Source organism: Crocuta crocuta, unplaced genomic scaffold (genome assembly GCF_008692635.1).
Source record: "Crocuta crocuta isolate KB4526 unplaced genomic scaffold, BGI_CrCroc_1.0 scaffold176, whole genome shotgun sequence".
In the NCBI taxonomy this organism is placed as follows: Eukaryota; Metazoa; Chordata; class Mammalia; order Carnivora; family Hyaenidae; genus Crocuta; species Crocuta crocuta.
Genome location: NW_027531905.1, coordinates 1,824,463 through 1,837,222, shown reverse-complemented (window position 1 = coordinate 1,837,222; position 12,760 = coordinate 1,824,463). Strand labels below are relative to the sequence as shown.

The window sequence follows — 12,760 nt, the reverse complement described above, 5'->3', positions numbered from 1 at the left end:
TTTCCACTTTTTAGCTTTGTGAATACTGTTACTATGAACATAGGTGTACAAGTATTTGTTTGAGTACCTAGTTTCAGTTCTATTAGGTATATACCTAGGAGTGGAAGTTGGAGTGGAAGTTGGGTAATATGGTAATTCTATGTTTAACTTCTTGAGGAACTGCCAAGCAGTTTTCTCCTTTACTTCTTAATAGGACTTCCCTTAGTTTTTTGAACACATTTATAATACTTTCTCGGAAGCCTTCACTAAATCCAACATCTGGGTTCTCTCTAAGACAGTTTCTGTTGCCTATTTTTTTCTCTGTGTATGGGTCACAGTTTCTGTTTGTCTTGTAATTTTTTTTTTGAAAATAGCATAGTCTAGATAATATAATACAGTAACTCTAAATATTGATGCCACAGATTTGTAATTATTTCGTGTTTGTTTAGTGACATGGCTTGACTAAGTCTATTTCCCTCACCCTATGCAACTTCTGATTTGCTTCTTAGTGGGCACAGCTTGGACATAAGCATTGTTGCGCTGGGATGTCAGTGATTGTAGTAGGGCTCTCTTGACTGTTCCTTTCTCTGATTATTCTGTTAAGTCTGTATTGGTATCACACCTAGCTGTCAGCCTTCACTCATTACAGATCGATTGCTCTAATGTATTCAACAATGCATGGGGTAAAAATTGCTCCATAATGTCATCCAATTCATTTTGGACTTCTTTGTAGGATTAGTTTCAGAGGTCAGTATTTAAGGCTTGTTCTGACACCAGGCATGCTCTTGTTAGATGTTCCTTTCCCTGGTTCTCTCTGGTAAACTTCCTGGCCTATGGTTTAACTTGCATCTCTGGTAAACTTCCTGGCCTATGGTTTAGCTTGCATCTCACATGAAGCTGTCAGAGTCTTTGTACTACTTACTTTTATTTGAACTTCCCCCACACTCTGTTTCAAATAAAGTCATTTTCTTGAGAGCTTGGAGTTCTGTGTTTTGCAGCCTGTCTTTCTTCCTGGAAAAAAATCTCTAAACTACAATTTCAGAACTGGGAACAAGGTTGATGATGTGCTTCTCTCTGAGTGAAACCCCTACTTTCAGAGCGGGTGCTGGGTAGTTGCCACCCACGAATGAGATGTCTGATAAGTGGGGGCTGGGTGGAGGTAGCAATCCTCCAACCACAGACCATATTCACCCATAATTTAGCCTGTGCACAAGTATCTGGGGAGGAGTGTGATGAGAAATGGTGGCATCCTGACCTTCCCAGGAAAATACTGAAGGCTTTGAGTAGGAGCTGGGGAGAGAGGTAGCCTCAACACCTTGGCCATACCCACCTGGAGTGGAGGTACAGTTCAAATGCTAGACTCTTATTCTTACCGGGTTTTAAAAGATTATCTTGAATGAATGTTTCTTCATTTGCTGTATGTCCTTAGGAGGATTTCTAGAGACCTTAGGCAGTGTTTTATTATTTTCAACTTTTATGCTTATTTTACTGGGGAGCTTATTCTTAGAGCCTTTTTGTAAGTCTTCCAAATATCATCCAATGTTCACATCCATTTAACAAATACCTGTATCCCATTAATAAGAAATACAGTGACTCCTTTTCTTTCAAATATGTACTTGGTTGCTTTTAAAATAAACTGTTCACTTTAAGTTTGCTTACTCAGTAAAAGGTCTTTCTATCTCCATTGATTCTACAATTCTTGGAAAGAAATGCGTGTGTGTGTGTGTGTGTGAGAGAGAGAGAGAGAGAGGGAAAGAGACAGACTCATGCATTTTTAAAAATACATAAATTTGCTAAATTGTGTTAAAAATTGAGGTGAGATAGTTTCCCTACCTCTGGCTCGTGGTCACTGTTAAGTTTTTCATACTTCCATAGGTATGCATGAATGTAAAGTCCCAATTGCTCTTTATTTGAACCATTTCTCAGGTGGGTTGTGTTTGCAGCAAACAATCCTGAGAGATGAGGTATCATCCTCACCAAGACAAAGGACGAGTTTGCTTATTGCTTGTTATAAAATTGTATCACACAAGCTCAGTGTTTTGTGTTTTTTTCCCGCCTGTAATATCCCCTCTATGCAGGTATCCATCTGAGCCCTCTGTGTCACCCTCATGGGATTTGGGGGAGAAGGGCAAAAGAGGCAAACTGCGTGTGCTGCTCACTGTGCTGTAACAAAGTCTTTGTCTCCAGCCCAGAAATCCTCTATCTTCTGTCAGTATCCATGAAACAGTAAGAGTCTAATCAAGTAAAATCATATCCTAGATCTAACAATATTGTGATGAGAATTGGATCCTGATGGGAAACCTAGTATTATGGAAGAGGAAGAAGAAAGGTTCTGTGGGCCAGGTCCGGGGGTATGAGGAGATTCCTTGAAATCTGGTAGCAAATGCTCTCCACATTTACAGCAATCTGTGCTCTCATCCAAAATACCATTTTTAAAAACATTGTTGCTTCCTTCACCTCCAGCCAAAGATATTTTATGATCTACCTGAGGCAAGCAGCAGCTGTAGCTAGCTGTCAATCTGACCTGATGCTGGGTTTCTTATCCCAGTCCATGTGCTATAACAGAAAAATGTGCATGTATATGAATGGCCTTGAACTTCTATGTATTACAAGTGTCAGTGACACTGCCCATATGGCAGAAGCAAAACAATGTCATAGTGATCCAAATCAAGTTTAACAGTAAATCCAGACTAGAGTGGCCTGTGTCTCTTTGGTTTATATAGTTGTACATATAGAAGAATAGGCCATGGAATATCTCTCAGTTAGGTTGAGGGTTTCTTTTTGGCCCATCTACTATCCCTGTAATTACTGACAATATCACTAACTATTAACAGGTAAGCTTTAATTTCCTTGTGCAGGTCATAATGGATACTATCCCGGGCTTACACTACATCTTGGCTGTCTAAGACCTACTGGTTTCCCTTAGGATTTACTCACAGATGAATCTGGGCTCCTGAGGGCACAGCAAAGGTCAATATTGCAGGTTAACCTCACCTTGCTTCTTGGAGTTCTATTAATAGCCTCCGTTAAATGGTGTATGATATAAATTGAATGCATTTGGTCCTAGCCTCTGCTGATCAATAATCACTGTGGCTGAAAAAGTGTCTTAGTCATGTGATAACTTGTCAAAGGCCAAGACGGTCGGACCAAAAAGTGGAATGTTATGAAAGGCAGTCCTTTACGGGTTTTTCATCATCTTACCTGTCTTGCTGGGAATGACAAGAATATACAGCCCTGATATGCTTTATTTGGGCCATTCACAGGGTTGTGTTTATAATGAGCAGCGCTATGCCATAAAGTCATGTCTCCCTCCAGGACAAAGAAGTTGCTTACCGCTCACTATACATTGGCAGAGTCCCCAAATTCAGTGTTTCTTTCCTGTAATGCAACTCATTGCTTGAGTAGACATTCGTTTGGGCTGTGTTGCCCTCCTGGAATGCAACCCATTGTTTGTGTTGGCATCCATCTGAGTCCTTTGTGTTGCCCATGAGCGTCTTGGAAGTCAAGAGGAAGTGACATAAACATGCGAATGCATGCTCGCGCTGCTTGCTGTGCAATGAATAATAAAGTCCTTTGTGCCTTTGACCCAGGAGCCTTTGTTCCTCTACCAGTGTCCATGAAACGAGACCAGACTAAAAATGTATTCGTTTATATGTAAGACAGGTAAAATCAAATTCTACACTGATAGTCACTCCCCTTATATTTTCCTTTATGCAGATTTCAGCTAGATATATATTGTTTCCTTTTTTCTCCCCATGACTCTTCTTCAGTCTTTTTCAAGGGACCCCCTTGAGGGTCCCTGAGCTCAGCTGTGCAGTCTTTGCCATGTATTCCCCATAAGATACCTACTTCTCCACTATTATGTAATGATATCACCATTCTCCTGGTCAACAAAGCTGAAAACTTTAGAGTAATTTTTGCTTTTTCTCTTTCCTAGGTCCTTCTATCCAAAACTATTCAACACATCCCAGATCCAAAGGATTCTCTAAGGCAGTGCTGTTCATAGTGCTAGTCAGTGAGATTAGGAGCTCATGCAAGGATGTCACCAAGCAGTTTCCTTCATGGTGAAGTCCGATCCTGTGGACAAACAGTGCACTCAGTAAAAACGTTGATTGCTATTCTGGATCAAGCTCCTTACCTTGTTACAACCCAGAAATAGCTTACTGCTGACCAACTGCCAGCCTGAACATACCTTGTCCCAAAAGGATTAGCAAATAGGATTCTCAAGGCATATATGGACCCTTACACGGGGGACCACACCCTAGTATGACAATGAAGGTCATGTGGTCATCTTTTTGGTTTACTTTCAAGTTCTAGATGATTTTTCTTTTCTTTTATATCTGGAGAGAAAAAGAGAGCAAGTGGGGGAGGGGCAGAGAGAGGTGGGGACAGAGGATGTGAAGCAGGCTCTGTGTGGACAGCAGAGAGCCTGATGCGGGGCTCGAACTCACAAACGGTGAGATCATGACCTGAGCCGAAGTCTGACACTCAACTGACTGAGCCACCCAGGGCCCCCTAGATAATTTTTCTTAACATGTTTTATTCTTTTTCCTCTTTTCTCACTAAGCACTACGTTGTAAGTTCCATCGATTTGAGTATATATTCATCTACTCTTCACTTTCCTAACAGCTGCATAATACTTGATGGCACCTCTCCCACTGATAGACATTCAAATTCTCCACCGTGGAATTCTGCAATGACCATCTTCATACATGTGTCCTAGTTTGGGCACTCCTTACCTCTTTCCAAGAGTTTGCAACAGTTTCCTAATTGTCTCCTTATTCCCAACTTGTCCCTAATGCAAATCTCTCTCTACACCCAGTGCAGTTCCAAAACCTTTTATAGATCCCTACTGCTACAAAATTAAGCAGTCTTATATCATTCTGGTCCCCAAAGTTCTACTCCTAATTATTGGCTTTATGCTTCCCTACTCTGCTATCCACATTGTATTCTCTGGCCAAATTGAAATACTACTTTCTGATCTTCTCACGTATTTCTAACTCCTGCTTGTCAAGCCTTTGCCCTTATCATTCCTCTCCTTCTTAGATGCTTTTCCTCCCATTTGCAAATGTCAGATGCTACCAACCTTCAAATACAACCCTCTTTACAAAGCCTTCTCCTAGTCTTGTATATTCTTTTCCTCATCAGAAATTACAAAATACTTCGTTAATCTCCCTTCTGTGCTATTATTCTACCTATATTATAGTTATTTATATACTTGCATATGCTAGTCCCATAAAACTGTACCTTCTTTATGCTAGATATTTGTCAAAACCATCTGCATAATGTGTCATATGCCAAATATATGCTTACTGAATATTGAGCAGCTCCTAAAAATAAGGAACTGTGGCTATGAAGAGATAAAAGACTTGATTCTGGCCACAGAAGTTCAGAGGATCATTTATATGGATGCCTCAGGGAACCTTCAATATAAAGGCAGGAATCAAAAGACAGGAGGATAGCTAGGCTTTCATCTGTCTTACTAACTTGCACTCTTAACTATTTCTCTGTCTTTACTGACAGAGAGAAACTCTTATTTGGATCAGGTGTAAAGTTAAAGCCAAGAATGGAAGCAAAATACTTTTCACAGGACTCTATACAACCTGAGTTAAACAAAAGGGAATCAACAGAGTTCTCTTTTACACAAAGTGACCATGAGGAGCACCTGTGTGGTTTAGTTGGTTAAGCATCCAATTTCAGCTGAGATCATGATTTTGTGAGTTTGGGCCCCAAGTCAGGCTCTGTGCTGACAGCTCAGAGCCTGGAGCCTGCTCTAAATTGTGTGTCTCCTTCTCTCTTTGCCCCTCCCCCTCTCGTACTCTGTCTCTCTCAAAACTAAACTTCTAAAAAATTAAAAAAAAACAACAAAAACTAAAAAGTGACTGTGGACTGAGGGCCAGAAGTTTATGAGATATAATGTAAATGTCACTTCAAAAGCATGGATTTCAAAAGCATTCAGCAGATAATTGTTCTCCTCAGCCTCAATTTTTGCATGGCAATATTTTTTTATACAATATTAACGTACTGAAGCTCCCAGAGAGAAGTAATTGCTATTGTAACTACAAGTTTCAGCATATATCCCAGTGAAATAATTAATAACAATAAATAACACTTAGTGATGTTTATTACTTACTAGTTTTAAAATAACATGGACACCAGGCTTAAAAATTCCTCAAGCAGATAAAACCAGTCAGGTCATGTAAGTGAAACTTAATCTAGCTTACATCATTATTATTTTTTAAAAATTTTTAGCGTTTATTTTTGAGAGAGAGATACACAGAGTGTGAGCAGGAGAGGGGCAGAAAGAGAGGGAGACAGAATCTGAAGCAGGCTCCAGGCTCTAAGCTAGCTGTCAGCACAGAGCCTGATGCGGGGCTCGAACCCATGAACCATGAGATCATGCCCTAAGCTGAAGTCGGCCGCTTAGCCGACTGAGCCACCCAGGCACCCCCTTACATCATTAATTTAAGAGAAACTTAACCTAGGTTATTTCTTGTAACTGTCTCTGATAATCATAAAACTTACATCACCTTTCTAAAATAGTATAAAGGATCACTTTTAACCAATCCCCTGATATATGTAAATTCCCATTTAAAAAAATTTTTTTTAATGTTTTATTTATTTCTGAGAGAGAGACAGCATAAGCAGGGGAGGGTCAGAGAGAGAGGGAGGCACAGAATCTGAAACAGGCTCCAGGCTTTGAGCTAGCTGTCAGCACAGAGCCCAAGTGGGGCTCGAACCCAAAAACCATGAGATCATGACCTGAGCCGAAGTCGGACACTTAACCAACTGAACCACCCAGGCGCCCCTGTAAACTCCCATTTAAAAACAATTTTTTTTTAAATTCCAGTATACATAACATATAGTGTAATATCAGTTTCAAGTATACAATATAATGATTCAATAATTCTATACATTGCTCAGTGCTATCATAAGTTCACTCTTTAATCCCCATTACCTATTTCATCCATCCCTCCACCCACCTTCCCTCTGATAAATGTCAGTTTGTTCTGTATACAAACTTGTTAAGAGTCTGTTAAGAGTCTGATTCTTTGTTTGTCTCTCTCCCTCTCTCTTTTACTTTGCTTGTTCGTTTTGCTCATTAAATTACATATGAGTGAAATGATAGGGTATTTCTCTTTCTCTGACTGACTTCTTTCACATAGCATTATATTTTCTGGCTTCATCTTGTTGCACATGGCAAGATTTCATTCTTTTTTTTACGGCTGAATAATATTCCTGTGTGTGTGTGTGTGTGTGTGTGTGTGTGTGTCACATCTTCTTTATTTATTCACCTCTCAATAGACACTTGGTTTGCTTCCATAATTTGGCTATTGTAAGTAGTGTTGCAATAAACAGAAGGCTGTATATATCTTTCTGAATTAGTGTTTTTGTATTCCTTGCATAAATACCCAGTAGTGAAATTATTGGATCATCCCGTAATCCTATTTTTATTTTTTTGAGAAACTTCCATACTGTGTAAACTCCCCTTGTAATAACCAATCATTGTAAAGATTAAACAACTTCCTCATTCTCACTTTATGAGCTCTCCTATGATCACATGCCTTGAGAGTCTAACCTTTTTTGGTTTGAAGTCTCCCTGTACACTAACAGTTTGTTTCTCACTCAGTAAAACATTTATATCAACTAAAAATTTCTGAATTTTCTTTTGAAAGTTTTTGGTGTCAAAAGTGGGATCCAGGGATGACCCTTGATGAGCTCCAAGGCCAGTGAGTAACTAGGTGCCAAAACCCATGGAGACCACTGCGCACTACCAACCATGGAATTCCAGGGAAAATCTTCCTTATATCTAAACTCCACTCCTTTTGTGTTGATTTATCTGATTTTACTGAGCAATGCTTGTTGAAACTTTTCAGTAAGTCATGCTATTCTGTTCAAAAGAGGGAGGAATGTGTGATTCCTTCTATTTTGGAATAACTGTCAAACCCATGCTAATTAAGTTTTCTTAGGGATTCTAAGGCAAAGATGGATTCCATCTGGTCCAAAGCTCAGACCAGGATCTTATACCTTTTTATTTATTTTACTTTATTATTTTTTAAATTTTTAAAAAAATGTTTTTATTTATTTCTGAGAGAGAGATAGTGTGAGCAGGGGAGGGTCAGAGAGAGAGGGAGACAGAATCCGAAACAGGTTCCAGGATCTGAGCTAGCTGTCAGCACAGAGCCTGATGCGGGGCTTGAACCCATGAACCATGAGATCATGATCTGAGCCGAAGTCAGATGCTCAACCAACTGAGCCACCCAGGTGCCCCAATGATCTTATACCTTTTTAGAGAAATGGGTAAATATTACAAAGAATCAATGGAACTGCAGTGACCACTTTGGGAAAATCTTTAACTAAGATAAAATAGCCCAACATGGGGGCACCTTTAAAAAAAGAGGATCCCAAATTTCTTAAAGGCAATACATGCATTCATTGGCTGGTATGCCAAAGCTTCTAAAAGACAAAATGACTCCAAAAATAGCTTCTCTAAAGAATTCTTACAGCAAATGAAAAATTTGTGGTAAAAGCGCAAGTCATTTCAGCAAATAATCTTAATTTATCCCATCAGCCAGAAAAACAATTTGGGTTCAGCTATTCCTTTGAGTTTTGTATTGTTATACCTGACACACAGCTGAAATTTTTTTTTTTAATAGTTTATTGTCAAATTAGTTTCCACATAACACTCAGTGCTCATCCCCACAAGTGTCCTCCTCCATGCCCATCCCCCCTCCCCCCACATCCATCAGTCCTCAGTTTTTGTCAGCATTCAAGAGTCTCTCATGGTTTGCTTCTCTCCCTTTCCCCCACTATTTCTGCCCTTCTTCTCCCCCTTGTTCCTCCGTCAAGTTCCTCCTAATCCTCCTATACGTGCAAACATATGATATTTGTCCTTCTCTGCCTGACTTATTTCGCTCCACAGCTGAAATTTTTAAATGAAAGCTACAGATCTCTGTTTACAACTGTCCTTATATTAATGTATATGTATGTATGTTATGTATATGTAATTTTCAAAAAGAGCTCTATTTAATTGGCTTAAGGAAAAATAAGTACTTATGTGAGTTAAGGATTCTTAAAACTCTCAGAAATATAAACTAACTGAAATGCTTTTCAAGTTCATATGATCTGGATAATCTTGAATTATAGAAGCTTCAGAAATAGTTAGGGGTATGGATGGCTCAGTCGGTTAAGGTTCCGACTCTTGATTTTGGCTCAGGTCATGATCTCATGGTTTGTGGGTTCAAGTCCTGTGTTGGGCTCTGGGCTGACTGTGAGGAGCCTGCTTGGGATTCTCTTTCTTTCTCTCTCCTTCTGTCCCTTCCCTGCCCGCTCTCTCTGTCTTTCTCTCTCTCTCTCTCTCAAAATAAATAAATAAACTTTAAAAAAGGTTAAAATTGTTAAGATGCTAGTTAGGTGTTTAAAGTTTAATACAAGTATAATTATTAAAAATGAGTTAAATAGATTAAATTAGATGATGGGTATTTGTTAAATATGTAGGTCATTTCCAATAATAAGCTAATGTTACTGAAACATTAACTGCTAAACATATGTTTAAGTTTATTTACTTTTGACTGCTTATTTTTTACAAAAAGACAAAAGATATTTGGATCTATTTTAATGTGGCCTTTCCCACATTAAAAAAATGTACTATGAAGAAGTACATCTCTAAAAAGTATATTTTTTATTATTAAATATTCATAAATTTGCTAATCTACTATAGGATGCTGATATATGCCAGACAGTTCCCAACTGCTTGTTTACTAGTTTTCACTGGAAAACAAAGGTTAATAATGGTTAAAAAAAGATTATAATGGTTAAAGCTTATAACTGATATATAAAAATAAGCCACCTAAAAACAAGAATGAAAGAAAACATCTTTGTATATAAAGTATGAGAGGAGAATGGGATGTGTTTTTTACATGAAGAGTAAGCAAAAAATATAGGATGTGTTTTTATTAAGGGAAAACAGTAATTTTGTCTTAAAGTAAAATGAAAAAGAAAAAGGAATAAAACAAAAATCTAAATGGATACAGAATGTTACAGAAAAATTGTGAAGAAATTTCATGTTGCATGGTCAAAATTAGCTAAAATTCAATGGATTTATTTATAAAGATTTCCAAAACTGAGCTGAATAATATACTGACACAAAACCACAGTTTAATTTTCTCTGTTAANGGTCAGAGAGAGAGGGAGACACAGACTCTGATATAGGCTCCAGGCTCTGAGCTGGCAGTCAGCAGAGCCAGACGGGGGGCTCGAACCCACGAACTGCGAGATCATGACCTAAGCGAAAGTCGGACGCTCAACCGACTAAGCCACCCAGGCGCCCTATGTTAGTCACTCTTAATAAGGGATTCTGATAGGTTTTTCTTTACCTTTGTGTATTTTGTCTAGGAAACAAAGATTCTGTACCTTATGAAAATCATTTCCTGTGTTTCACTTTGTCTTTATCAGGTTTTTGATTGCTTAATCTTTTCAATATATTAAAAGAGGTAAGGTTTTTTTTTTTTTTTTATAACTATGTACTTTCTATATTTGCTTTTGAAATCTTTTTTGTCTCTTTGGTTAAATAGATGACTAAGTATTATTTCACAATGACTAGTGATCCTGTTTAATCAAGTGTTTTAAAGCTTTCGACATTTTTTACAAACTTCACAAAATCAAATTCTAAATGCAGTCTTTTTGACTTTGAACTAACTTTCAAGGTTCCTGAAAAATCTCAAAGCTTTTTTCTCTTCTTACAAAAAGGGAGACATTAAACTATAGACTTTTTAAATGTGAGATTACATTGAAAACATTATCAAGTAAAAGTGATGCTTAACCTTCTTAGGTTGTATTTGTATGGATACATGTTATTAATATAAGTATTCCAGAAATTGCATGGAATTCCTAGGAATCTGATATGCAATGTCATCGTAGTCTAATTATTTTTAAATGTCATATACCCCAAAAATAGCCAAACTTACCTGTCAATCACATCATTTTTTCATAGTGAACTATAACAATGGCTCTTTTTGTCTCTTGTCGTTTACAAACAGCTATTAATATACAGTGAATCATCTATGAGAGCATTTACAACTACCTACAGGCTAAAATGCTTTGTCTTCAAGGAGATTCATGGAAAAGACCCTGACAAATACTCTAGAGTACAAGTTTCTGATAACTTGAAGATCATACCACTTAACTGGGTAAGAATTTCTAGCATGCTAATGTAGAAACTGATTGATTCGTAAAACTGCTAACCCAAGGGCAAGAAAAGTAGAATTGATTATATGGGACAAAACCAACTAATGGAGATGATTATAATTTTTATCACATTGTTTGAAGCATTGCTCATTCTTTACTGTTTTGCTTTCCAAATTTGAAGAACCCCTTTCTCTTTTCTTTTAAACTACTATATAACCGGGGTGCCTGGGTGGCTCAGTCGGCTAAGCATCTGACTCCTGATTTTGGCTCAGGTCATGATCCCAGGGTCTTGGGATGGAGCCCTGTGTCAGGCTCTGCGCTGGGTGTGGAACTTAACTAAGATTCTCTCTCTTCTACCTCTCTTCCCTGTCTCTCTCTTAAAATAAAATAAAATAAAATACTACTACATAACATAACAATGTGGTAAACTTTTGTGAATAAAAATTAAACATTTAAAACAAAACAAAACAAAAACAAATATTAAACATTTACCTTGTTCTCTCTACCTGATCCCTCCAAAATTAAAAACAAAACAAAACAGCCCTCTTATTAAGTATTCTTATTTTCATGGCAGTGTAGGTATTTGCATAAATTCCCTCAGAATTTGTTTCTTTGTAACAGAACATAATTGGACAACTCATTGGCTTGACTTCTTGGCCTAAAAGGGTGTTTAAATATCCAATCTGAGATTTCCTACCACCAGGCATTTTTTAAGAAACTAATGTTGGATCTGTGGAGCCAACAAAGACCGTTGGATTACCAAAGCTTGGACTTGAATACCATTTTTTAAAATGTGCATAAAATAACTATTCTGCTGCACTGTTATGTAAATAACAAGCTGAATTTGATGGGATTAGATTCATTTTACAAATAAATTAGTCTTTCTGTGATTATCTTTGGTAAAAATGAAGTGACTATAGAGAGAAAAATTATGTTTCAATAGAAAACTATAGTGTACCTGTTATCAGATTCTAGTCCTGTTCATTATCTTTGAGGTTTTTTATCTTTCTGTAAACTGGACTGGATCCTGAATTCTTCTAGTTTCCTCCAGTATCTGGCTACAACTTTCCAACCTAACACTTCCAATTTTCTCTGACCCTTCAGACTTGGAATAAAAACTAAAATTGCCCTTTTCCTCAATTTCTACAACCTAAAGCCAGACAACTTGATAGAAGCTTCAAAGAAATCACCACAACAAATCATGTACAGACAACCTTCGTGCCTACTTCTGTTTCAGGCCACTCAGAATTCACCAGAATATTCAATGATGTCATCAAAATCATTCAAACTGCAAACAAGGAAAATCCAACAGATTGAAACTGCCTCCTCACTCCAACATCTAAAGATGTTTTGAAAAAAATAAAAATAAAACAAAGATGTTTTGAGCTCAAATCTAGAAATTTTTTTGACTGCTTGCTCTTCAGATTCAGAAACAATCTGGAATTTGCTCCAAGTGTTAACTTTTATCTTTTGTTTCCATAGAAATGACTAATTACTCACATCATAGAGAGGCCCAACTTAGATAGAAAAGCACCTATGACACTCTTGAAATAAAACATCCTCATGTTTATCCTCAGTAATCATTACATGGTTT

General features: G+C 37.6%; 1 long non-coding RNA gene across 2 annotated transcripts; it reads left to right on the top strand.

Annotated features, from left to right (window-relative positions):
- The first annotated feature begins 1,197 nt into the window (after positions 1-1,197).
- LOC144240272 (uncharacterized) lies at positions 1,198-12,520 on the top strand. 2 transcript variants are annotated; one of them, XR_013337662.1, is made up of 5 exons: positions 1,198-1,320; positions 2,058-2,187; positions 10,435-10,472; positions 11,019-11,168; positions 12,404-12,520. It is a non-coding gene; the product is annotated as an uncharacterized LOC144240272 (long non-coding RNA). The 2 variants fall into 2 exon arrangements; XR_013337661.1 differs by having other exon boundaries at positions 12,271-12,520.
- The last annotated feature ends 240 nt before the right edge of the window (positions 12,521-12,760 follow it).